Raw genomic sequence first — 24,007 nt, 5'->3', positions numbered from 1 at the left:
AACCTGAAACTCTCGCAGTGTTCCATGTTGATAGTTTTTCACTGGACCACAAGGACCATCTGGTCTAAGGCCAGACTCTGCTTGCATTTCTGCGACTGCCTGCACATCTGTGTGCTCCGGTTTACCCTTCACTACTGCCTGCTTCCCAGTGCATGTTATCCAAGGCCCGAGGATGGCGTCTGTGGAATTTTGTCCGAGGGGCCCTGAGCACAGAGCAGTGTGCGGCTGGGAGCACAGAAAACATTACTCTCAGACAACTGGATTCAGGGAGTCATGATAAATAGAAATGATGAGAGCAACCTGAGTCCAGGAATAGGTACTGAATTCCATTTTTCAACTTCTAGCTAAGAATGTTTCTTTTAAACGTTCCCTCCTTTCCGTGCGTTGATCTGAGCCCTACTCCCACAGTGGTTGTTTCCTTGTAAGTACTGGTTAGTTAAGTTAGCTGTTTAAATATTGAGTTTTTACATAGGCTTTTCAGTATTGTTCACCATACAGTCCTACTCTTGGACATATATTCCTCCCCTTTCTCCTTTTTTCCTTCTCTCTCTCTCTCTCTCTCTCATTGTCTTTACACATACATGTTCCTTTGAAAAATCAGTCCTTAATGCGGGATCTATACTTGGCCAACATCTTCAAGGTCACTGATGATACTTGCCTCTGCTGTGTGGGAGCCAAAGAGAGTGAGTCATCAGGGTGAATAATACCTCTGTAATACTACCAGATTGTGTTTGTCTCCACTTCAAAGCTCTTAGTTTTAACAGAATAGTATTTCTTCATCCTGCCCACCCAAACAGCAGTCTGGATAGCTGAGAGGCAATGGTTAGATGAACAGCAACATTGTTTCCACAGGGTTGACTATGCCCACCCCACCATGCTCCCCTCCTCCCCAATTTTCAGGACAAGCTCTTTTCTTTCTTTCCTTCCTTCCTCCCTCCTTCTTTACCCCTCTCTTTCCCTTTTTTCCTTGCTTTCATTTCTTCTTTATTTTTGCCTCACGTAGGATTATAATTATGTCTTTCTTTATCAGTCTTCTGCCACTATTGTCTCTTTAACCCTTTATTTTCTATCCACACAGGGGTTTGTGACTTTCAGCTTGTCAAACAAAAGGGGGGGAATGGAAAAAAGATACGATGGAAGGATGGGAAAAAGGAAGGAAAAACAAGAGGAAGGAAGGAAGGAAGGAAGGAAGGAAGGAAGGAAGGAAGGAAGGAAGGAAGGAAGGAGAGAGAGAGAGAGAGAGAGAGAGAGAGAGAGAGAGAGAGAGAGAGAGAGAGAAAGAGAGAAAGAAAGAAAAAAGAAGAAAGAAGGAAAGGGCTTTTATGCCCCAGAATCTACTCCCATTTCCACAGCACCCTCACGATTCCTCTCGCAAGGACTCTTTATTTTAAAAGTCATGTGCCTTTGGGAGAACTACTGTGCAGAGCGGTCATGGAGAAAAGAACAATGGAAGAACTACCTGTATTAAGAACCTAACGAAGGTGCCAGGTGCTTTATATACACATTTCATTAAATTCTGACACCTGAAATAAGCCTTAGAATCTTGTTTACACATGAGTAGAGTGAGGTTCAGAGACAGTGAATAACTTGCCCAAGGTCACAGCCCATAAGCAGGAAGGGGGGAAACATCTAACTTTATATGGTACCAAGTTTTGTTTTGGTTTGGTTTGGTGTTTGGTCAGCTACTTGGATGAAAGAGAAGATGTTGACCAGTCTCAAATTCCTAGTGTTTCCATGTCCTTCATTTGTAAATGCTAATTTATGGAGTAACTTGAAAAAGTAATTTTTATTGATCATTCTTATGCCACTTCAGCCCAAAGCACCTCTTCATTGCCTCTGGTTGTATTTAGGAGTATCTGTCGTACGTTGGTGAGTGACACAGCCTAGATGCTTTGCCATTCATCACTCATGTCCTGCACGTGCTGGTCAACGTTCCTGTAGACATAATGCAATCATATAATTAGTTATCCAAGCTGGGAGCTTTTCTAATGGAAAGGAGCGCTCTCAATGACTATGCTGGGCAACATGTATGGCCACCCCCTTAGGACAAACGGTAACTGAGCTAACGCCTCCCGTGGGCAAAGAGAGTACAGACAGTCCAGCCTCAACTGAATGCTATGCAAAGCAACCGAAGTTGTAGGGAGGGAAATTAAAATCACCAGACCCAAACCTCTCTCTCCCAAGTAATTGCTGCATTTCTGGGCCTGGTTGTGTGTGGTGGGAGAGGGAGGACAGCTGGAAATGACTCAAATTTAGAATTATCATTGTCCCTAATCCTTAAGGAAGTGGTTCTCAAATTTCAGTGTGCTTAAGAATCACCATAATTTTTATTTAAAATGAGGATCCCTGATCTCCGAACCTTAGAGATGTTGAAAGTACAGTCTGAGGGAGGCTGAGGAAACTGCATTTTAACATCCCCCGTAGGGATTTTGATCTAAGGAAATTATGAACTACCCTGGGAAGAAAAACAGTGTTTTATGATACAAAGACTTGACATGCTTACTCTACAAAGACAAGCACAATTTCAGAGGAAATCCCTGCAGGACTTAATAATACAACTGTTTTCAATATGAGGATTTGATCCCAGATACCATCTGTATGACCTGAATCATCGTTTAAATCAAATAATTTAAACCATGTTAACTTCATAATTACTTTCAACATTGACTTGGGGATTCTCACACACACACACTCACTCACACTCACTCACTCACTCAGTATGTTTCTATTGAGCTCAAAGAAACAAGAGAGCAACAGTTTCCGCGCTTTCTGATAAACACAGTAACAACAGCTGCCTTGTCTTGAGCGACGTGCTTGTGCCAGACAGTCACAGTCGTTACCTCGAACCCCAAACCCTCGAAAATAAGTCGTGTTAGTTCCATCTTATAGATGATGGACCACAGGCTCATAGACATTAGGTGACTTGCCCGAAGTGCCACAGTTAGTAACCGGCAGGCTTGTTATTTGAAACCAGGTCCACTGCCTCGCCCTTGAAACATCTAAAGAAAGCATACGCAGCCTGTGAGTGCTGAAAGATACTTGTTGGCAGGTCACATCATGCGTGTAAGCTAGTAAGACCTTTCTAGAAAAATAATTTCTAGACAAGAAGAAGGCCTGAATGGCGACGTTGAGAGGCGCTGAGGCGCGTGTGGGATGTAAAACGGCAAGCTAGCGCCGACTGTCGGCGAGCACTTGGGCAACACAAGGGCACAGCTAACCATTTTCCAGGCTGGCCTTCAGCTCGATCTCTTTTGTTGGCTGTGCGGCTGTTACGCTCTTTATTCGTATTTTCAAGGAAACACAAGTAAAATGACTGTTCTGACATTGTGCTCCCTTCCTGCAGTCTGCCTGCTCCCTCCGAGTACCACGGGCGGGCGGGCTCGCAGGTTCCAAACGCAGTGCGTCGTGTGGAAGGACTGGTGGCAGCTGCAAGTTGGTGTGTGACACATTGAGTAGTCATATTTCTCTTCTCTGTGGCCCTCCAAAGCCCTTTCCAACATAACTTTTCCCCATCTGTTCTCGTTTGCACTGCATAATAGGGGACAGGTTTTGGAACTTGGGATTCAAAAAAAAACATTAAGAGAAAATAAAAATGAGATGGAATTTGAGTAGAGAGAAACTCACTGGCTTTCCCCTCCTCCTCAGTTACTGGGATCATTACCAGAGTATTAAACTGATCAAGTTTTTACTCCGGTCTAGTTGATTCTCTGCATGTGAAGATATATGAGAACATTTAAAAAATCTCTGGCAACTGTGTGCATAGCAGTGAGATTGACAGCCTGGGCCAGTACTGGACTTAAAGTTTTTCCACATTTGCTTAGAATCTCTAATAAGTTCTATTAATTGCCTCATGCCTCAAGTTCGTTCTCTGTAAAATGGAACGTGTTATGTGAAGTTTAGAATCCCTAGGGACGGTGTTTGCCAAAGTGCCATAAGCCCACCTCTGTGTGTGCAACTGAGTGATTTTGGAAATGATACAAACATCTTTCATTTTAAAAGCAGTAAGTTTCTTACAATATATTAGGGGAAAAAGTACAAATGACATAATATACCCATGATTTCACAGACATTTTTTCATGCAGTGAGGCTACCCCAGGCATTGGTGATGAAAAAGTGAACAAATGTAAAGAGGAGCACTCAGCTACAATAAAAGTGATTACGGCAGAACAAAACAAGTGCAACCACGGCGGCTTAGGAAGCAACTAACTATAGGGCAGCAGTGGTTCTTTTATTCTATACGTTCTTCTCAAAAGCCTTTTTGGATGGGCCTCTGGGTCCGACGTCGGCTGAATCATGATTCCTGTGTCACAGAGCGCTGACCTCGTCAATCTTGAAGGGGCTTACAGTCCTGTGGCGGTCACAGCCTTCTTTGAGAATCTGACGAAACTTCTGGATTCCCCCAGAAAAACGGGTTGTTCCGTATACAAACAAACTCCTGAATATAATTTCTGGGTTTTCAGGACCACCTGGAATACATTTGTGGACTCCTGGAAATTTCAGGTCCCTACATTCAAGGATTTGTCCACTGGCTTGGCAAACTATTCTCTGCTTTCTTAAGTTCATACATCAGGGAGGGACACCGTCTTCCTTCATTGCCCGCCCAGGGCAAAACCACCCAGCCTGCTGCCTGCGATCATGTAGGTAGTACCGAAAACATCCACTCTCTTCCCTCCCCCCTCCTTTTTTAAAAATCAGAAACACTGCAGAAAGCTCTGTAGTTGGGACTGCTATTTCTTGCCCAGCTCACATCCTCTCTCTCCCCTTGAGATCCACTCCACACCACTCCAACAGTGTGGTCCCTACGAGAGCTGAATTTCTTGAGGGTCCATAGAAGGCTGGCCCAGAAAGAGGCACCTGCCTCTAAGCCAGACCAATCAGTATCTTTCCATTTTTCATCAGAACCTGGATGGAGAGGTGCAGGATATAAAACTCAGGAGAGTGTTTTACTTGTTAATAATTCTGCAGATAAGAGTGCCAGGTGCAGAGAGGTGATCTGTACATGCTTTTGATGATATCAACTCCTTCAGGAGATCCCTTTGGGGCTGAAAAGCCTCTGGTTTAGTAATCACTTCCATAACTCCCACTATCACTTTCCAAACTCTTCCCCAAATACCCGGTTATTGGTGAGAAAGGTGGCGCTAATATTAATAAGAGGGGAACAGTAACCATGAGCATACACTGAACATACCCCAGGCCCTGTACCCCTCCCACTCCATGCCCTCTGTGTGCCCTCATCTAGTCTTCTCACCTCCCCACGAGGCAGGTAGTATTATCTTCTCCACTTAAAGAAAAGGAGACTGAGCCCTGGTTTCTGTGGCTCAGTGGATTGAGCACCGGCCTATATACCACAGGGTTGCTGGTTTAGTTCCCAGTCAGGGCACATGCCTGGGTTGTGGGCTGCTCCCTAGTTGGGGGTGGGCAGGAGGCAACCAATCAATGTTTCTCTCCCTCTTTCTCCCTCCCTTCCCCTCTCTCTGAAAATCAATACATAAAACCTTTTAATGAAGAAAAGGAAATGGAGGTTGTAGAGTCAGCAAGTGCTAGCACCAGTGTACAGAACCAGGGCTGTCTTACTCCAGACCTAGAATTTTTTTCTTTTAAACGTTGAACTCTTTCCTATTCAGAGTAGTGAAATATCTTATTCCTGTCTCTGCCTTTCACTTATTTCCGTCACCCACTCTTCCCCCTCCCTCCTCACCACTATGAGAATTTTGTCCAATTATACTACCTAGTATAGATGTCTCTTCTTTTTAACTCAAATGGCCCAATTTCCTGAACTTTGCTTCCTCTCTACCCCAGTTACTACTATATTGAGGAGCTCATATCAATATACTGAGAACTTCCTTATTTTTCTAAAGCTTCATAGTGTTCCACTGTGAGGATATCATAATTTAGGGACTCAGTATCCCATTGATACATGGAGAATGTTTTCAACCTCTGACTTTTACATATAGTGCTAGAATGAAAACCTTGTACACACATCATTTCACAGTTGGGGAGGGTATGTGCAGGGAATATTCCTCCAATGGAATTGCAAGGGCAAAGGGTATGCGCATTTGCAATCCTGTGATACAGTAGCAAGTTGCCCCCCATGTACCAACTTCCAACTTGGCCATAATGTATGAGAATAACTTGTGGTATTCTTCATGATTTCAAGTTCTTTTTCAACTTCTACATCTGAAAATTTCACCTTCTTTAAAATGCTTAACTATTTTTATTAAAAAGAAAAACATAAGACTTACACTGAGTTTGTGCCCCTAGTCACATACACACACGTGTAGAGTTGGTTCTGTTGCACATTTTCACCTACTTCACTTACAGGCTCCCCCTGACCCCCGCTGCCTCCCAGCTCCCAGAGGGAGCCCAGAGGATAAGCAGTTTAAGGGCTGGGTTACTCTCACCAAGTCAGTCTTACTTAACCACTCAACCAGCAGACTGTTGATGTCCAGGTCATTTACCGCTAAGCCTTTCCACGGGGTTTCCAGTAACATCTTCTTGCACCGTCAGGCCTGCCCACCACAAAGCCTGCTGCCTCCAGCCTTCTTATAGTTCGCGCCGATTGCATCTTTGCTGCTGCACCACTCTATTTATTTTTCACATTCCTTGGGAGGTTAATGACTCCGTGGAAATTTAAAACAGCCCCTCCTCAGGAAGTGGTAAAAGTCTCTTGGAATAACAGAAACAAGGCTTGAAAGAGCATTTTCAGCATTTTCAGTTAAAAACCCCGGGATATAATGATATGCATAAAAAATCAAGATGGTATAATGACCAGTGACCAAAATCTGATACATTAATATGGATACTGTCCTTTAAGTAGGAACAATAAAAAAAAAGGACAGAGAACCTTCCCTCTATCGTCCTTCTTCACAAATTCATGCCCCTTCTCCTCCTTTATTTCTAGATATTAATTATTTAGCAAAGAGGAAGAACCAGAAGCAGTATACTCTTCGTAGTAAGGAGGCTTTGTCTTCTCAGAAACTCAAGTTCAGTTCAGAAACTTTCAAACATGGTTTTAAAGGCTTTTGTGAGTCAACTGTTAGTGAGTCACACAAAGGGGGCCTTTATTAATAAGCATATTCTGTTCATTAGGGAGAAATGAAAGCCTCAGAATAATTCACCAAATGTTTAAAGAGAAAACAAAAAACAATGTGGTAAACATATCAGGACTTGATGAGCTGTCTAGGTAATTGGTTGTTTCTGTGCACCTGGCTCCAAAGACAATATTTAATGTGTAATCTGTTCATTTTGCTTGGGGAAGTAAGAGTAACTCTACCCCCTGGATCACATCTGCATTAAAATTAGGGGGCGGCAGAGGCTTGTTTTAGTGAGTGGAAATTTATGCACATGAGTTGTCTTTTACATGGAGACAGCAATTATACCCTAGAAATGCAGTCTGTGGGAGAAAATGACATATTCAAAGCTGGGGAACAAAAGCCTAATGCTAAGGGGACATTAACAAGGTTGGGAACCCCCTCTCAACAATTAACATGATCATTTACAAAATCTGCAATCTATAAAATTATTTTAAAAACATGTTTTTCAAAACAAGTGGCTTTTTTCCTTCTTTCTCAAAAAGAAAAAGAAAAGATTCAGCAGTAACCATGCAAAATCTATTCCATTGTAACAAATAATATTTTTAAACCTCTTCGGATATAATAAAGGACTGAAATAAACTCTGGAGAGTGAGTGGTAGGTGACCCCTGGTTTTACGACCTTATAAGGACGGAGGGGAAAATGCGGCCAACAATTTTTCATTTTTATGTGAAGAAGTTGTGGTGTTTGAAAGCAACAATTTCTAATCAGAATTCTAGAACACAGGAGGATTGCACACAGCGTATGCAAATAAAAGTCCCTATTAGCTAAAACTGGTTTTAAAAACGCTTTGTTGGCTGACTTGTTAAAAAGGACAAAGTTGGAGCCTCTGAAATAGATTGACGGTTTGTTCATTCTTTCTCTGTTTTCTGGAGACTGTAAGAAATGGGTTAGAAAGGATGTGTTTTCTGCCATCTTTTCCCGTGTTCTCTCCACCTTTGTGCTTCCTGGGGACATCAAAAGAGCCAATGACCAGGCTTTATTCCATGTACTAATTTTACTACCAATAGAAAGTTACAAGCTCTGCTTAACTAAAATAGATTACAGCAAGTGAATTCATTTTTGAGGTCTTCGAAGTTTTTAACATTTGACCCTAAATTTTGGGGTATGTGTATGTGTGTTTCTGTTTTATTAGTTTTGCATCAAATTCTGAGTGAAAGCACTAGAACTTTTTATTGATATCCTATGAAATTTTTATGCTTTCTTTTGTTCTTGGGAAACTTGTGTTTTTCTATTAATTCTGGTATATTTTCAGAAAGTAACATTTATAGAGTAACTTCAATGGGCCAGGCATTGGAGAAAAGCAAGCTATAAATTCTAAATCCGCACTAACTTTGAAATAACTTTAAATGTAAACAAACATGGAGAAAGTAGGGTATGAGGTTTTTGTGAAAACATTTCGGAACCACCAGATTGCGAACGTGGTGGACGCTGGCCAGCTATAGCATGACGACAGGGTCCACGGTGAGGGGCACGCTGGAAAGGGACTCAGAGACCAGAATTCTACTCTGAATTGATTAACTACCTCTTTGGGGGGAATTCACTCAAATTCTTTAAGCCTGTCTTTCTTTAGCAGTTAAAAAGTAAAGTGGAGGTGGTGCCCACGGAAATGTTTTCACCAATAAATCAGGGGCATGGAAATCGTCATCAATGACAACGACAGCAAAAGTAAGCGGGTTGGGGAGGAAGGGAGGATTAATTGATCTCAAAACTAGAGGAGATTTAATAAAAGGTCAACAACCAAATGATATATATAGTCATTGTCTAGATCTTGATTTGATTAAGGACTTTTCTGAGAAAATCTAGGCAATTAGAATCTGAACTGCGGATTGGACGTACCAAGCAATCATTCATTCTGCTAGGAATCTGTTAATTTTGTTAGGTGGGATTGCAGCATTATGATTGGGTAAGCAACTGGCCGTATGTTTTAGAGATGCTTGCTGGGAAATGCAGGAATTGAATGACATAATGGCGAAAGTTTACTTTCAGATACAGCCCCCACCTCAAAACAGACAACCCCGCCATTCTATTTCAAAGGCTGAATAGTGAGGACTGTAAAAATATGAAGTTGTAATTTTTTTCAAAATCAAATAGTGTCTAATTAAGGCTGTGATTGATTATTAAATTTTCCTGGTGCCTGATACATAACTAACTGAAGCTCAGGTGGCAGCAGAGAATTCACGGTGGAAGAACTTCTGATGAACACTTGATATGTAACAAATCTACCCTTTTTTTCCTCAACAGGGAACCTTGACCTTGTTCACTCAGATCCATAAGTTGCCTTTTTCCTCCCTCTTTTCACCAAATTGGTGATGTGGCCACTTTTTATCCAGGAACAGTCACTGTCTTCAACACTTTTTCTGCACCGTGCACTTCTTTTCCCTCCCAGGATCCTTTCCACTAGAAAGAGATTCAAATGTTTTCACATTTAATATTTTGAAACTCCAGTTTCTTAGATGTGATCAGTATAACATCTTTAGCTGTTAAAAAGTGAGATGTTTACTTTCCTTCATTCCAAATTAGATCTCCGTGTTGGAAGCTGGAGGATTTGGTAACCTTTTGTACTCTGCGGTGGAACACTAGGAGGAACTGAGTCATAGTCAAACTTCAGTCTGTTCACTGGCGTACAACTCGTGTTTGTCAAAGAAAGAAGCGAAGCGGCACCTGGAGCATTTTGTACATCCCTGTGCTGTTTGGCTCAGGGGTGATGTTCCTTTTGTGGGGATGGGTGAATTTTGTGGGACACAACGTATCTGGCTACTTAGGAAAATCAAAGGCAGTTTTCATATTATTGGTAGTAAATACAATACTATTTTGGGAGCTTTAGAATGAAACTGGCAAACAATCATTTTATAAAAATGTAAGAAATTTCAGCCTGCCCCCTCTTTCATCCCTAGTAATTTCTTTGTTACCATAGAAGTGAAAAGCTCCCCAGAGAAAGGGAGCCAGTGCCACTGCAAAACTGTGGGAAATAATAAGTGAAAACCACATTAATCTTTAAAAGTTGTTTATAGATTAGAATTTCCACTTCAGTGCTCCGTAGGAAAGATAAAAAGAAAGCTTTTTATATTCTTATCAATAAAAACAACACTAACATTCTAATGGAAAAAGAGGTAAGGTTTTAACTGAAAAGAAAATTAGAAAAATGCAAATACTTGATATATTTATGAGTAAGGTAGAACCTCATTAGCAATCAAATGAATGGAAATTAAAACACAGAATGTTTAAATGTCCACATTGGCAAGGATCAGAGGTATGGGGACAATGGGAGTGGTGAGCACAACAAGCCACTGGAAACGGTGTAAATTACGTAGCAATTGAAAATATGATACAGATTCCTACTTCTAGAAACCTATCCTAAGGAAATAATGAGATGCTGTGAAAAGTTGTGGTACATACATAGGTTTAAATCCATCACAACATCATACCCTGAAAATGCTCACAATATAACTGAGAAGAGTAAGAGGAAACTCCATGCATGTATACATGTGAACATGCATGGAAAAGACCAAGAGAACATTATCTAAAATACATATGTCTCCTCACACTGGAAAGAGCAAAATCGTGATTTTACCTTCTTTGAAATAATTTTCTCTACTACCTGTGTGTATATTTATTTTATAATGAATATTGGTTTAATTGTATCTATAATTTATGTTTATTTTTATTATAAAAGTAATAATTACTGCAAAACTTGTTCTGCAACATAAGGATAAAAAGCGTAAACGTGGTGAGAGACTGCTAATGTCTATATGATTTTATGGGGGGGGCGAGGTTTTAAGATTGATTACAGTGATAGCTGCGCGGCTCTGTGAGCGTATGAAACACCCCCTGACTTTACACTTTAAATGAGGTGTGTGGCGTGTGCACTACACCTCAACAAAGCCCCTGCACAAAGTGAAAGAGCACGGCGGTCAATGAACGGCCACCGTCCCCAGATTCCCGTCCTCATCCAACTTTCCAAACTCATTTGTGTGCATCACACACTTTTAATTTCATTTATTTTTAGTTCATTTTATGTTTTAATCTTCAACTGAGGACAGGTTTACTGATTTTAGAGAGAGAAGAAGAAGAAGGAGAGAGAGAGAGAGAGAGAGCGAGAGAGAGAGAGAGAGAGAGAAACACCCATGTGAGAGAGGAACATCCATCAACCCCCACCCCTCCCTGATGCGACCTGCAACCTAGGTATGAGCCCTGCTGGGGAATCAAACCTGCAGCCTTTTGGTGTATGGGATGATGCTCCAACCAACTGAGCCACCCAGCCAAGGCCATGCATACTTGCTTAAAGAATTTAAATCGGATCATACCATGCATACTGTTTAAAAAGTATTTTTAATTACAACATGTATAACTTTATAATCAGAAAATACAATTGAACTGGAGGGTAGTTAGGAGAACCCAGTTCCAGAGCCAGCTTCATAACCACCTGTGACTCCTTGAGGAGACCTTTTTGGGGACAGACTTTTTCACATGTAAAAGGCAGGACTGGGACTACATGAGATTTTTGTACCTTTCAAGATGGGGGGGGGCAAAACACCACCAGAATTAACTTCTGAAGGGGAGGTTCCGTGTAGTAAAGGTTTCCCTAGCTAGGTGAGTGTTCTAGGAACCCATCTGTATCAGTGTACCAACTGGAGGTGTTGTGAAAGGCTGTGTTTGGCTTCAGTGAATTTTTTTGAAGACTCTTTCAGTGCATTTGCCTATTTTATGATGGGTGATTTACGAGCACACCTGCCCACACCACGCTGTGTATTCAGCAGTTTTTGACCAAAACTGGCATGACCCCTGTGCTCCACGCTCCCTAATCACCTGATCTCACCTGGAATGACTTTTTTTGGTTTCCCCAGATGACAAAAGTCCTGAAACAGAAATGTTTTGCCCACGTGGAAGAGGTGAAACAAAAAAAGGAAGAGGCACTGAAAGGCGTCAAAAATCAATGAGTTCAAAAGCTGTTTGAGCAGTGGACAAGACGTCTCAACAGGTGTAACGCACCAAATGGAGGTGACTGATGTAAGAATACACATTCTTTTATAAACAAATTCTGGGTTTTTTTGGGTTCCCCCTCACAGAGTTCTGTAAGTCTATGTTTCCCTCAGTGGGGGCATAATAACCGTAGTAAAGCTTGGGTGTAATAACTTTGTTGTAATAGCAAAGACTGTTTACCAACCAATAGGGACTGCTAACCTTTTTTTTTTTTTTAATCCTCACCAGAGGACATGCTTACTGATTTTAGAGAGAGGAAATGGGAGGGAGAGAGAGGGAGAGAAATATAAATGTGAAAGAGAAACATGATTGGTTGCTTTTCATACACATCACTACTGGGGACTGAACCCACAACCTAGGCATATGCCCTGATTGGGAATCGAACCCATAACCTTTTAGTTTATGGGATGACATTCCAATCAACTGAGCCACACTGGCTAAGGCAAAACTGGTAATCTTTAAGCTATACTGTTACATGTTGATTAAAAAAAAAAGAAAGCACAAATCAATAAATGTGATACACCACATAAATAAAATGACAGATAAAAACCACATGATCATATCAATAGATGCAGAAAAAGCATTTGATAAAACCCAGCACCCATTTGTGATAAAAATCATAAATGATAAAAATCAGCAAAGTGGGAGCAGAGGGAACATACCTCAACATAATAAAGGCAAACCCACTGCCAGCACCATACTCAATGGGCAAAAACTACAAGCGCTCCCCTTAGGACCGGGAACAAGACAGGGATGTCCACTTTCACCTCTCTTATTCAGCAAACTACTGGAGGTCCCAGCCACAGCAATCAGACAAGAAGAAGAAGTAAAAGGCCTCCAAATTGGAAAGGAAGAAGTAAAAACTCACTGTACATGAAGAACCCCAAAGATTCCACCAAGAAATGACTAGAACTGATAAATGAATTCAGCCAAGTAGCAGGATACAAAATTAATACCTAGAAATCAATTATATTTTATATGCCAATAACAAACTAACAGAAAGGCAAATTTAAAAAGAATCCCATTCACAATTGCTACAGAAAGAATAATATACCTGGGAATAAACCTAACCAAGGATGTAAAAGACCTGTACATGGAAAATTATAAGACACTGAAGAAAGAAATAGAAGAAGATATAAATAGGGGGAAGCACATTCTGTGCTCATGGATAGGAATTAACATCACTAAAACGTCCACACTACCCAAAGCAATCTATAGATTCAACACAACTCTTATGAAGATTCCAATGATTGTATTTCATAGAACTAGGACAAATATTTCAAAAATTTATATGGAACCACAAAGGCCCCACACAGCAACAGCAATCCTGAGAAAGAAGAACAAGGTTGGAGGAATCATACTCTCTAATATGAAACTATACTGCAAGGCCATAGTAATCAAAACAGCATGGGACTAGCATAAAAACAGATACATAGATCAATGGAACAGAATAGAGAGTCCAGAAATAAACCCACATTTTTATAGTTAATTAGTATTTGACAGAGGAAGCAAGCACATACAATGGGCTGAAGATAGTTTACTCAAAAATAGTGTTGGGAAAACTGGACAGACACATGTGGAAAAATGATACTAGACCACCTTCTTACACCACACATAAGAATAAATTCAAAATGGATCAAAGACTTAAATGTTAGACCTCAAATCATTAAAATCATAGAAGAAAACATAGGCAGCAAAATCTTGGACATTGCTTGTAGCAATTTTTTTATCAGATATTTTTTTACCAGGCAAGGGAAATAAACAAACAAAAAAATAAACAAATGGTACTACATCAAACTAAAAATTTTTGCATAGCAAAGGAAACCATCAACAAAATAAAAAGACAACCCACTGAATGGGAGAACATGCTCTCCAATACATCAGATAAGGGGTTAATATGCAACATTTTTAAAGTACTTACAAAACTCAACACCAAAACCCCAAACAACCCAATTAAAAAATGGGCAAAGGACCTGAATACACACTTCTCCAAAGAGGACATACAGATGGCCCACAGACGTATGAAAAAAATGCTGAACATCTCTAGCCATCCGAGAGATGCAAATTAAAACCACAATGAGATATCACCTCACACCTGTCAAAATGGCTATCATCAAGAAATCAACAAACAAAAAGTGTTGGCAAGGATGTGGAGAAAGGGGAACCCTTTGGCAATGTTGGTGGGAATGCAGACTGGTGCAGCCACTGTGGAAAGTAGTATGGAGATACCTCAAAAAAATTAAAAATGGATCTACCTTTTGACCCAGCAATTCCACTTCTGGGAATGTATCTGAAGGAACCCAAAACACTAATTTGAAAGAACATAAGCACCCCTATGTTCACTGCAGCATTATTTACAATCACCAAGATACGGAAGCAGCCCATGTGTCCATCAGTAGATGAGTGGATAAAACAACTATGGGACATTTATGCAATGGAATACAATTCAGCCATAAAAAAGAAGACAATTTTATCCTTTGCAACAGTATGGATGAACCTGGACAACATTATGCTAAGTGAAATAAGCAGTCAGAGAAAGAAAAATACCGTATGATTTCACTCATATGTGGAATCTAATGAGCAAAATTAACTAACAAGGAAAACGTGGACAGACTCGTAGATGGAGAGCAGGCTGACAGCTAGTGGTTGGGGGAGGTGAGAGGGTGGAGGGACTGGGCAAAAAAAAAAAGGACTCATGGACACGGACAACACTGTGGTGATTGCCGAGGGGATGTGGTATAAGAGGACTGAATAGTAATGGAAAAAATAAGAAAGCAAAGGATTAGGGAGTGTGCAGCAGGTTACTAATCTTTGTTAAAACAAAAGAGAATACGCATATACTTTCACATGCTATGGTATTGCTGTAAGGATACACAGAAGTTGGTTTTATGGAGAGAGAACTAGGTGTCTGGGAAACTGGTGGTTCTGGAACGAACTTTTCACTATATAATATATCCTTTTGTACTTGTGCATTTTGTATCTTTTCCTTTCCTCTTTTTTTTTTTAACCCTCATCCAAGGATATGTTTTTAATTTGATTTTAGAGAGAAGGGAGGGAGAGAGTGAGAAAAAAAACATCATGCATTCCACAGGCGACCTGACCGGGGCTCGAACATGCAACCGAGGTGTGTGTCCTAAGTGGGAATCAAATCTGCAGCCTTTTGGTGTGAGGGTGACACTGTAGCCCACTTAGCCACTTGGCCAGGGTTGTATCTTTTTTTTAGATGATAAAATGATTATTAGGGAAAAAATCTTTTAAATAAAGGAATATGGATGTCTTGAGTGTTATGATAAATGATCTTAAGCAAACTCATCACTCATTCCCGTGCTTAAGCCGTTTTAACCACTATCTTTGCCCAGTGCTTGTGAGCCCCTCGTGATTGGGCCGGGTCGTCTCAGTCCTCTTCTATGTCTATTTCTCCACGCGCCCCTTTCACTCCAGTCACGCAGGCCTTCTGTCAGTTCCTAGAAATCTTAAGCTCCCCCTCAAAGGGGCTGTTAACACCTTCAGATAACAAGTTTCTTAGGGATTCCAACTCAAATCACAGAATTTCAAAATTGAGAGACCTCTGAAATGCAGCTCACTCCTCACTTTATACCCGTGGAGAAGCTAAGCTAGGCTCTGTAACCTGAAGTTACCTGTCTAAGGCCACACGGCTCGTCCTAAGCTAGATGTAATTAACCTTAGCAGCTGCTCTCTGGAGTTTCCCTCAACAAAAGTTAGTAAAAAGGTAGCCTTTGCATTTTAGATACTGGTAGAGTGGGGCTACACAAGGACTTGGAAAATTAATTGGATTTCTTATCCAGGAAAATGTCTTCACGATGCCAGGACTCAGAGGGACCAATCAGGCAAAAGAATGCTCCCTAAAAATGAAAAGCCATTGTGATATTGGATTCTACCAAGATTATATTGAAGCACATTTGTTTGATTTGAGCAAGAAATTAGTGTTATCATCCTGAGGGAATTCATCCATGGGACTAGCTTTTAAAAATCCACATATCCACAATAGAGCTAAGTTAACCATAGTTAATTAGAAACTCAGGCAGCTTCGGAATGTGAGCAAGACCCCACGAACAGGCCAGGCCGGATGGCCGAGCTCTCAAAGTGACAAGGAAAAGGTCACAAAAAGGTCACAAAGATGCAGGTAAAGGATGAGCGAAGGCTGAGTCCTCTGACAAATTTTCTTCTGAAAGAAATGGACCTAGCAGGAGAGTACACCACCGAATTCCAATGCATTCTCCATACCTGACCTCCCACGTCGCATACACAAATCCACGTACATTCTTCACTAGTTAGGTTTTGTTCCATGACTGTCAAACGCTTTTAAAATACATGAATATCTATTTTATAATGTTCATTATTTCTGCTTATAAAAGTACTCTATGTTATAGGAAGGTTGGAAAACACCAACATGTGTAAAGAAAATAAAAGTCAAACATATCCGTGATCCAAAGATAATTACTGCCCATCCTGGAATATTTTTTTACAGTCTTCCATCTTACAGTCTTTACAGTCATACATCAGGCATGTATGTATATGTGAGTCACGTGTTTATACATGTATACAGGTTGTGGCATCGGGATATTACCTTTGAATTCTATTTTTTTTCAATTTATGCTTTATTGTTGGCATTTCCAAAATTGTTAGATGATGATTATCTTTTTATACAAGTCTTTGTGGAATTCACAGCATAAATTCCTAAAAGGAGATTAAAGTGTCAAAGGGTATATACATTTTAAGGCGTTTGATACATATCACATAATTATCTTCAAGAAAATTGTTTTAGTTTACATTCTCCATAGCAGCTGAATGTCACTCATAAAGTCTTACCACTGGATAATCTTTGTCATTTATCTAGTCTCACCACTAGAGAATATGCTCAACTGGTGATACGTTGGGTGAAATATTTTATGTCAGTTTTATCTGCATTACCTTTTCTTCAATTTGTAAACTTTTTCCTAATGTTCTTATGTACTGAGTTGGCCAAAAAGCTCATTTGGTTTTTTCCATATGATGGCTCTAGTAGTGCTTAGTTGCCTAAATTCATTTGAAACAATTTTGTTAGATTGTATTGTGACAGCTGTCATATCAGCGTACATTTAAAGAAAATATCAAAATTGGTCAATTTTTGTGTAGTCATTTTAATATTGAAGATGAAAGAAAATAAGCAACATTTTCAGCATATTACATTATTTCCAGAGAGGTAAAAATGCAACTGAAACGCAAAGAATTGCGCATTGTGTGGAGAAGGTGCTGTGACTAATCGAACGTGTTAAAAGTGATTTGCCAAGTTTCTCGGTACTATTGACATTTTGGCCAAATAATTCTTTGCTGCGGGGCTGTCTTATGCATTGGAAGATGTTTAGCAGCACCCATGGCCTCTACTCACTAGAAGCCAATAGTGGGAGATAACCGACATATTCAAAATATCCAAATCAATAAAATTGTTGGTGAAAATGAAAAATGTGTCTTTTATTTTACGGAAAAAACTAAATGAACTTTTTGGCTAACCCAGTAATTTTGTCTTTGTGTATTCATGATGTCTGCCCAACTTTCTATTAAACTGTGCATTTTATTGATTTGTAAGAGTTTTTTCATATATTAAAGATTTTAACCTTTTGAGTATATATTGTAAGTAGTTTCACTACTTGGTTTCCACCCTCACCCTTCTTTTGATTGTTTCTCTAAAAGATTTTAGGAAATTTTTTTTTTACTCATCTGAGGACATGCTTATTGATTTTAGAGAGAGGGAAAAGGAGAGAGGGGAAGGGGAAGGGGAAGGGAAACATTGATGTAGAAATTGGATCATCTACTGGTTGCCTCTCGAATGTGCCCTGATTAGGGAGCAACCCAGGCACATGCCCTGACTGGAAATTGAACCTGTGACCTTTTGGTTTACAGGACAACCAACTGAGCCACACTGGCCAGAGCAAGGGAAAAATTTTTTACATAATCAAGCCAACAAATATTTACTATTATCTTTGTATAACGTTTATTTAGAAAGTCCTTTTCCCATCCAAAGATAAGTATCTACCTATATTGAGTTAATTTATAATTTAAAATAATTTTTAACTCTTTATTCCTTCTGGAAATAGTTTCAGGAAAGGTGTGGGGGGAAGTACTGACAGGATTTTTTCTCCAAGCGCTTCAACATCGCTTTCATGAATACTCTTTCCCTTCACAATGGTTTAGCAATGTCCCTTTTAACACATGGCTGGCCCATAGCCACACACTGGTTTGCATGTAACCCTCTGTGCCAGGAATGACTGGATTCACTTTCCAAGTGGTTAGTAACTTAGGTAGTTTGAAGACTCATGTGGTGTAGCTCCCACAGTCCCTTGAATATGGTAGATGGCCAACCAAGTCCTGTACAAGATGAACAATTAATGAGTCATTCATACACCTGGGAAAGTTTAACTGGAAGGTAAATAAGTGTCTGTCCTGACTGGTTAAATGTTTACCTTTTGGGGAAGAGTGCCAGGCCTGACAGGACTTTCCGTAATCCTTTCAGGTTATGATTTTCTCTTCTACCCCCTACTATTCTGATCTAGTCACCTTGATGTTTGGAACACAGTATTGGATTTTTAAGGGCCTCAGTATTAGGACTAAATTCCGGATGTCCAGGACATTTAATTCATTATTCTCCAAGAATAGTTATGATGCACCTGCGTTACTGTTTCTAATGCTTGATAATGTATAGACATCTTTAAAAGGAAAAAAATTCCCATAGACTTTAGCAACGCCTTGAATTATTTTTATTACCATATCATTTGAATAAACTGCATGCTCCATAGGTACCTAGCAAAAAAGGGTAGTGGGATGATGGCTGCATGGTAGATATCCATAAGATCCAGAATATGTGTCGTTAACTTCTTTAATATGATATTAATTTCTTTGAAAAATATTGTAACTGAAGACGACCTGGAGAGCCCCTAAGAGTATAGTCTCAGTTCCAGTCTAACAAAATAGAAACATGAGAACCAGGTTACCATAACCGCATCTAACCCTCAAACTCTGCCCATTTTCTAAGTGGTCCGAATGCCTACCTGGTCTTTAGCGCTCAACTTAAATGTGAACGATCACTGAAGTCGATGCAAACCAACCTCCATATGCTTGTAACCATTGTGCAGCTACACAAAAACCGAACAGGAACAAAAGTATAAAACCAGTGCTTCAAATAACTTTATTTAACGAGACAGATGATACTGTTGTGCTGACCAAAAATGTCTGCTCACATCAGAAACACGGGACTGCCGCCTTCCAGGGGCAGGGTTTTTTGGGTTTTACGTGCCCATACTGAGCAACAGACTTATCAGAATATGTTCTTTCCGTCAACCATTCATCTTTATTTTTCTTCAAGAAACCTTTAGAAATTGAATAGCGGTACATTAATCAATCAGGATTCTCATCCACAACACCAGCTCTCTTATACCACACCAAACTGCTGCTGCAAGTTGATATGTATAACTAAGCTGATTTTTTCTTTACAGGTTTTAATAAACTGTGTTCTCTTGTACCATTATAAAACCCTCTAGAACCAAAAAGAAATGGCTTCAAGATGAAAGAAAATCACTCAATGTACTTGCATACTTAAATATTTTAAATAAAATCATTTAAAAAATTACAACTTATATTCTGTATCACATCTGTGTGCAGAGAAGCCACAGTTATTTCCTGTAAGTCTAAGAGCTTAATCATAACAACAAAGCTTTCTGCAAAGTTTTATAAAATAAATTCTCCAAATTTTATAGGAAAATATTGTACAGGACTTTTAGGTTGCTCAAGACCCTGTTTCCTAATAGTTTTTGAAAGCTGTTGACTTTTAGAAATGAACATGTTGATCTGGGCGTAAGGGAGGAGGATATGCAGAAAACAGAAGAGATGCCAATTCACAATGCAGCAGGCAATTAATTAACAAGAATCCTGCTCCTTGAAACATATGATGGAGGGGATCTGAGAATCTCAGAATAACAGAAGATGTATTTCTTCCAAGTTACTTCAGTGGTGTGTTTTCCACCAGAGTTAAATCCATGGCTTAGATGTTCGGGTAAGGAAGGCAGTGGATCTCAGCATGGGGCTATTTTGCCCCCAGGACACACCTGGCAATGTCTAGAGACAGTTTTTGTTGTCACAGTTATGGAGGGAAGATATCCTGTTTGCATCTAATGGATAGAGGTCAAAGATGATGCAAAATATCTTACAGCGCACCAGACACCTCCCAACAACTATTCAGCCAAATATGTCAACAGTACCGAGGTTGAGAAACCTTGGATTAAGGTGTCCAAGCCAAAGGACAGTATCCTTATGTGGATGAGGCTTGTGTCTTTCAATCAATCAATCAATCAATCAATTTATGTTATAATGCCACAAGAACTACTGAGAATCCTCCCAGATAGACTCCTGGAATACAAGTTAGTCACAGGAAGGTTAGGGTTAGAGGATTTTTTGCATTGAGCCAGCCACATAATAAGAAGGAACTACTGCTGAAGGAACAGATGAAAAGGAACAGTTAAAACCATAACAGGATTCACTAGTTCATTTATTCACTTATTCGGCAAACCTTTATTGAGCACCCACATGTGCCCCTGTGCTAGGCATGATGTTACATGGTCAACACAACCAAACCTGGTCCCTGACCTCAAGGGGCTTCCAGACTAGAGGACACTATAGAGGTTATCAACAAGAGGACAGTAAAATGAAGACTCCGTAAATGTACAAGACTGAGAAACATTAACATAGCAGCTTGAAGAGCTTCCACATGTGTGTGACCTCATGTGAACAGTACAACAAACCTCATGAGACAGGCTCTATTCCCTATTCTTTGAGAGGTTAAAAATGGGCCCAAGGTCACACAGTTTGTAACTGGCCAAGTAACAATGAGGCCCCTGTTATATTTTTCTAAAGAGCAAGGATATATCTAGGCACTCTTGTTTGTTCTGACCTGGAATTTCCTCTCGATTCCATAGGAACAAAGCCCTTCCCCTTTTGAAAAAAAAAAAAAAATGTCCCTAGCTTCCTCTATGTTCTTGCTCCTATAATACTTGGAGATTATTTTCTAGCTGTTTCATGTATATATCCCTTGTGTTCCTAATTTGATTGTGAACTCCTGACCTGCAGGGCCCACATCTTCCATTTCCTTTGCAAGCCTTTGCGGTACTGCAGGCAGTCCACCCAACAAATGCCTGCTGCATAAATGAACCTGTAGAGATAAAAATACTTTATGGTATCTCCATTTATGGCTTTCAAGCTTTTATTTTGCTTTGTGATAGGACTGTACATTATAAGCTTCTAGAGGGCAGAGAAAATGGCTTTCCTGACACTCGCAGGCACTATGCAAAATTTGATCCTTGCATGCCTTTTTGATGCTCTGGATAATATTAGCACACTGGAGTGTTTTTTTGTGTCTAAGGACCGAGGTTGTCAGTCGTTCTTCGTCGGGGAATGTTCCTTCCTTTCCACTGTAAGCTCCCATGGCGCCTAGGACAGGGCTAGATTACTGCAGGCCACCCGCCACTACCCCCCAGCTCATTTTTACCAAGGAGGTGGACTGCGAAAATGGCAAGCTCTTGCATAATCCCAGACCTTGAGAAGAAATGAGCAAAGTGGAGGGGATTTTAAGGCAGATCAGAAATGGCCTGGATGAGAACGCTGAGGCTTCTCTCTGAGAATCCAGTCTGTCTGACAAGCAGAACTCCAGCCGCGCACCACCCGCAGTCCCGGGGCCCGGGAGGCAGCCAGCCGGTCAGCCCGCCCGCCCGCCCGCCCCGAGAGCTGTCCAGACGGCCCCGCCCGCGCCTACCTGGGCACTCACCCGCGCCGTGCCGCCTCTCCTCCTCCCACCCCGGCCACGGGAGCCCGGCTCGGGCCTGCCCCGCCGCCTCCCCGCCTCCGAAAAGCCCCGCGGGCGGCGCGCTCGCAGCCTCCTCCGGGCCGGCGAGACAGCGCGGGGCGCGCCGGGGGCGGCGAGGTCAGGCTCGGCAGGGCTCGGCGGGCTTGCCCCTGGCCGGGCGCCGGCAGGGGGCGCGGGGCGGCCCCGCCCCGCCGCCTTCCCACTCCCTCCCGGCTCCCTGGATCTGCGCCGGGAGGAAATGATGTGTTGCTGCCTGGTTAATCACAGCTCCAGACACTCATTGGCCGAGCGCTCCGTAGCCACTTCCTTCTCCTCCTCCTCCCGCTCCGGCTCCTGCTCTTTGCAGCCGCTGCCGCCGCGGCAGCCTCCCCCTCCGCGCCGGGGGAACTTTCCTACTCTCTGTGACCGTCTCCCCCACCGACGCCCGGGCAAGCCCCCACCCGGCCGGCCCGCCCCGCCTGCGGCCGTCCTCCCCGCCCGTGCCGCCGCGCCTCGGGAAGTTTATTCCGCCCGCCCTCCTCCCCTTCCTTCTCCACCTCCTCCACTTCACCCCGCCTCTCCTCCCTCCCTCAGCGCTCTCCCCCGGGTGGCTGCCGCTGCTGCCGCTGCCGTTGCCAGCCTGCTCCTCGGCCAGCCGCGCCGGTCCGCGGGCTGCAGAGCCCTCGGCCCCGCGCACCGCTCCGCCGCATCCGCCGCCGCCGGGGGGCCGGCCGCCGGTTCCCGGCCCCGCAGAGTTCCGGGCTCCCTCGCCGGCTGCACCGCCCCGCCCCGCGCCGCGCCGACCTGCAGCGCCCGGCTGGCTCGCACTCCGCCTCCCCGGGCTCAGCCCCCGGCCGTGGCGGGACTAGAGGTGAGGGCAGGTCGCTGGCCGCGCCTGCCGGGGCCGGGTGGATCGAAGGAGGAGGGAGCCTAGCGGGAGTAGAGACAGGGATTGGGGGTGGGAGGGTGGGCGTCTGCAGTGCCTCCCCCTCGCTTTCATTCTTTTCTCCCCCAAGCTCGATCCACTCTCGGTGGGGGAAGCAGCCACGGAGCAAAACTGTCTTGCCTTGGGCCTGAACTGCTTGTGGGATGTCGGAGAGGGCAGAGGCACGGAATGGGGGTCTTTGGTTTGCAGTGTGTGTCTGTGTGTATGTATATGTATGTAATGAACTCCTTAAGGATGTGCGCCTGTGACTTGTAAATTGATCTGGCAGCCCGGCCAAGGGGCTCACCTTCCTAGCGAGCTTGGTAGGAAGTAAAGGATGGGTGAAACACCCCCACCCTCCAAATATCCATCTCTTCCAAGAAGAATTTTCTGCTGGAGAGACAGCCAATAAACTCTGCTCAACTCCCTCCCTCCCTCCGTTCTTCCTAGCTGCAGTTTCAAAAAGCTTCAAAGCCAGGAATGTGGGATTCATCTTCCGATCCCCAGAAGGCAAATGTGGTTACAGATGTTGCACGCTACTTTGCCAAGTTTAAAACCCTTCCTTCAACACTGTAACCAAAACAGTGAGGCTAGAACCCTTGGCGCGCTGGGGAGAGACGTGGGCCTCTGGGGCCGCCGGATTCACTAACTTCCGTCTGCTTCTAGACTGGCTCAGCTCTGTCCAGTTTGTGCCAGATACGTCTCTCACCCCCACCCCCTTTTCCCTGGAGGTTCGAACGCTCCTTGCATGGGAGAGAAGCTGTAGAGGAAGCTACTTAGGGAAGAAAACATTCCTTTTGGTAGTGGAAGAAACGCCCAGGTTAAAAAGTTGTGCTTAATTTGGCTTTTGGAGAGAGGAAGCAAAGTAATAAAATGGACTTAGTAATTTTATTGGGCTTTCTTTTCTTTTTTGAAGTGTGTGAGATGGGAGTTACATGATGAGAAAAAGGGCAGATCTAAGGCATTTTTAGTATGTTTTTGAAAAGACGCCTCAAATTGAGACATAACCCAGTGGTTTTAAAGAACCCTGTCCAGAGATGAAGACTGCTCTGACAGCCCAGGGGAAGGTGGTGGCAAAAAAAAGAGACAGCACCTCCCTTTCTTCCCCCAAATTTCTTCCTGGAAAGGTGGTAAGAAATTTCAGAGACGGTCTGATCCAAGTGGCGGGCCTTAAATGG

The 24,007-nt window shown here is 42.3% G+C and overlaps 1 protein-coding gene across 2 annotated transcripts in view; it reads left to right on the top strand.

Moving 5' to 3' along the window:
• Positions 1-22,444: 22,444 nt before the first annotated feature.
• ACVR1 (activin A receptor type 1) overlaps positions 22,445-24,007 on the top strand; it is a 133,339-nt gene continuing 131,776 nt past the window's right edge. For both annotated transcript variants that reach the window (XM_053918688.1, XM_053918687.1), the window contains exon 1: positions 22,445-22,775. The gene's annotated coding sequence lies outside the window, so the exon portion shown is untranslated. The remainder of the gene's footprint in view (positions 22,776-24,007) is intronic.

The sequence above is a fragment of the Desmodus rotundus genome, chromosome 2, assembly GCF_022682495.2.
Source record: "Desmodus rotundus isolate HL8 chromosome 2, HLdesRot8A.1, whole genome shotgun sequence".
Lineage (NCBI taxonomy): Eukaryota > Metazoa > Chordata > Mammalia > Chiroptera > Phyllostomidae > Desmodus > Desmodus rotundus.
This window is presented reverse-complemented; position numbering and strand designations above follow the sequence as displayed.